The sequence below is a fragment of the Sapajus apella genome, unplaced genomic scaffold (genome assembly GCF_009761245.1).
Source record: "Sapajus apella isolate SASKATOON/1434 unplaced genomic scaffold, GSC_monkey_1.0 scaffold2, whole genome shotgun sequence".
Lineage (NCBI taxonomy): Eukaryota > Metazoa > Chordata > Mammalia > Primates > Cebidae > Sapajus > Sapajus apella.
Genome location: NW_022436942.1, coordinates 1,667,427 through 1,671,583, shown reverse-complemented (window position 1 = coordinate 1,671,583; position 4,157 = coordinate 1,667,427). Strand labels below are relative to the sequence as shown.

Genomic DNA, 4,157 nt, shown 5'->3' with positions numbered 1-4,157 from the left:
GGGTTCAGGCAATTCTCCTGCCTCAACCTCCTGAGTGGCTGGGATTACAGGCACGCGCCACCATGCCCAGCTAATGTTTTGTATTTTTAGTAGAGACGGGGTTTCACCATGTTGACCAGGATGGTCTCGATCTCTTGACCTCGTGATCCACCCGCCTCGGCCTCCCAAAGTGCTGGGATTACAGGCTTGAGCCACCGCGCCCGGCCCATGCATCCTCTTAAGCTGTGAATATGCTGGTCTCAAAGTCCTGGTCTCAAGCGATCCTTGTGCCTTGGCCTCCCAAAGTGCTGAAATTATAGGCATGAGCCACTACACCTGGCTGATAACATATCTGACACTATAATGAAGAGATATTGAGATATTTCCTATTTTAAAATACTTTGTCTTGCTTTCTAATATATAGCATGACACTCAACCTCAAAGGGTATGGAAAGCTTAGTTTATTGTAAAGCCTTGCAAACTACATTGCTTAAATTTTAGTGACAGGTTCATACCTGTTAAGCAGGTTTATAAAACATGGATGAATAGACACAAGTATGTCAGAAATCTTACTAAGAACAGTGTATCTTATTCAGTGTAGACAGTCTATTAAAGTATTTTGATCGAGTTTGTCCTACAGCTTAATTACTAGAGTAAGAATTAAAACAACAAAACTGGTTACAAGTCTCTTGAGAGTAAGAGGTCATCTTTCTTTCAGGCCTGTGATAGTGTCTAGTCTAAAGCAACAGTAAGGCTCCATGCTTATTTGTTGAATTAAATTTTCAATTTACTTTCTAAATTGATTTTAGAAATCTGGTCTAATAGATTTCTAAATCTGGTCTAACAGATTTCTCAATCGACAGGCCGCCATCTCACATGACTTCCTCTTGATGGCCATATCCACTTCTTGTCTCCTTCCCTTTTCACTCCTATTCTTGACCCAATTAACCAGTCACTTTTGACTTAAAGAATAGCAATTCTTTAAGCTGCTGTATTTTACTTTTTAAAATTTATATAGACAGGGTATATTAAAAACATTTAAAGAATTACCTAGAGTCAGAGAGATAGATTACTCTGTACTAAAGGCTATGTTATGATTTTTTTTTTTTTTTTTTGAGACAGAGTCTCATTCCATCACCCAGGTTGGAGTGCAGTGGTGCCATCTTGGCTCACTGCACCCTCTGCCTCCTGGGTTCAAACATTCCCCCTGCCTCAGCCTCCCGAGTAGCTGGGATTACAGCTGCCTGCTACCGCACCTGGCTAATTTTTATATTTTTAGTAGAGACAGGGTTTCACCATTTGCCCAGGCTGGTCTCAAATTCCTGACCTCAAACGATCCATCCACCTTGGCTTCCAAAGTACTGGGATTACAGGTGTGAGCCACCGTGCCCGGCCACTGTGTTAGGATTTGCAATATAAAGGAATTAAGACCTGGTACTTGCCGTGAGAGCTCACAGTCTACAGGTAAAATAGACATATAAAGAGGGCCGAAAAGTACAGGTCATGACAAGAAGGTGGTAGGGAGTAGGGGACAGCTAAAGGAGGATCATGATTCTTACCTGAGGCAATAATATTGCACCATAGTAACCCTAGAACTGGATCTTAAAGAATGAGTTTCCCAGGCAGTCAGGGAATGGAGAGGGAAATCCCTATGGTTTTGTGTGTTGACCAGAGTGAGGAGCAAGTGTGTTCCCTTCGGGAATTTGATGAGTATAGATTTTTTAAAGATTTGGGAGAAGAGAAGGGCAACGCATGGCAGATGTTACCAGATGTGGTAGACGTGCCAAGTTGGGGAAGGAGGTGTATGGTTGGATCTAGAGGGAAGTGGATAGAAGTCAGGGAACAGGTGTGGTGATAGGACTCCAAATCTTCGTGAAGTCAAAGATCAGGCAAAGGTGGAGAGTGTGTTGAAATGAGTTGTGGGTTGGGCAGGTGTTCTCAGGGAGGCAGACAAAGTGAGAGTTCTCAGGGTGTGATCTTGAGCACATATTCCTAAAAGGGCCCGATTTTTGATCTCCTTCCTCCCACTGTGTTGTCTTTCCTGGGCCATGTTCACCACGCTGTCTTTCACATGCATCCAACCAGCCAAGATCTCCTACCTCCACTACACACCAATGAAAGTCAGTTAAAGTCAGTTAAAGTCCTCCACCTTAAATAACCTCATTTGTAACTCAAAGAACCTCACATAGGAAACCTTTTACAACCAACCTCCCCATGCTGAATGAGTTATTCTTTCATTAGAACTCAGTGTTTACTCACTGCAGGGTATTATCACTCATACCGTGTATAGTCATATGTTTGCCTGGCTTTATCTCTTAAATAGGTTGCTTGAGCCTAAAGATTGAGTGTTTTATTTACATATATATTTATTTATTTAGGCAAGCTAGAAAAGCATCTGGCACTCCTATTGGCTAAATATTTGTAGAAGAAAGGAAGAAGAGAAGAAGGAGATGGATAAGGGAATTGAAATTGAGGAAAGGAAGGAATTTGAAACTAAAGGGTCATATGCTTTGTGACATAAATTCTGAAGGTCACACAGGTTGGTAGTGCCAGCCGAAGAAGGAGGAGGATGGTAGTGATGCTCGGGGGATGAGAATCAGGGCAAGAAGGCTGAGGGCAGCCTTCCTCAAAGAAGTTGACATTTAGTGGAAAGTTTAATCACAATTGCAAAGGAATTTCCGAGGGCACAAGGAATGGGTTGGGAGAGGATTTGGTTAAGATTTGCTGAAAATCCTGAACTTTTGGTAAATACTGCTCTGTGTTGGAAATATTTCAGTGAGAATTGACCCTTAATTAACTCTCACTCTTGGATATCCCTTGCAAGTTATCTGGAGAGTTCCTCAGAAGAAAGTACTTGCAGCAACTTGTGTTGTATCATAAACTTGTGTTATCTCATAAACTCTCACACTAACGCTGTGAGGTATGTATTACTGTCTTCCACATCTTTTGAATGAGGACAGCTAGACTTAGAATGATTAAGTGGCGTTCAGAGTCCTCACATTGCTCCTAAGTGGGCCACTACTACAGTCAAGGTGACACATGCTGGAACCCATGAGGTCGCCAGGGAATATCAGAAGTGCTGTCCCATCTCCTGAAATTGAAACTAATTTCCTCAGTGACTCAATACCCACTGCCACTCGCTCCAGCGCTGCAAGTTCAACCCAAATCGTCCTGCCACCATGGGAATCTGATGGGTCACACTGCTGCCTACTGAAATTGGGGATTTGGGTTAGATAGAATAGGTTAAAATCCATAAAATAGGTAAACTAGGGTAAAATACAGTAATAATGGGTGAGAGGAGAGAAAAAGAATACTTCCGTTTAGGAAGCATAATACTACTTAAAATTTCCAGAGAATACATTTGTCTTCTAGACAACACATATGCTTTCAGTGTGAGTCAAGATGGTGTGCTGGAAGAGGAAGACATGGGTAACAAGGACATTTGTTTATTGAGGAAAAAATAAACTGATGGGGATTATTAATGGAATCCTTATTATAGATTATTTTAAACTTTCCAAAAAGTTTAAAAATCTGTCTACATGGGATGTTCTAATTCAAGGGTTTCTTGAGGTTGAATTCTCTTGCCTCTGTGAAAGCATCTTTTCCTTAGTGCTGGCCGATAGGGACAGTTGGTGGCCTTTACAGGGCGCTCCCTCCTCAGCACAGAGGAGAGGACACGCTGCCTCAGCCAGCTGAAGGCCCACCCAAGACAGCACGGGGTCCGTGTGTGGGAAGGAGTGTCATCCTTCTCCGGCTGTTCTGACAGGATTGAGGAGATCTCTGGAGTGCTTGTCCTTTGGCTGGCAGTTGCCTCACTTATCATCTGCCAAGAAAATGAAGGATGTGTTGGGTAGACGTAGCCATGACAACAGCCAAGTCAACATTTATTCATTTATGGAATTCACATTCGTTTAGCAAAAATATACCAAGTAGGCCAAGCACGGTGGCTCACGCCTGTAATCCTAACAGTTTGGGAGACTGAGGCTGTGGATCACTTGAGGTCAGGAGTTTGAGACCAGCATGGCCAACATGGTGAAACCCCATCTCTACTAAAAGTACAAAAATTAGCTGGATGTGGTGGCGGATGCCTGTAATCCCAGCTACTCAGGAAGCTGAGACAGGAGAATCGCTTGAACCCGGGAGGCAAAGGTTGCAGGGAGCCAAAATTGCGCCATTGC

General features: G+C 43.0%; 1 pseudogene; it reads right to left on the bottom strand.

Moving 5' to 3' along the window:
• Positions 1-3,406: 3,406 nt before the first annotated feature.
• The window catches only part of LOC116555379, a 1,821-nt pseudogene continuing 1,070 nt past the window's right edge, over positions 3,407-4,157 (bottom strand).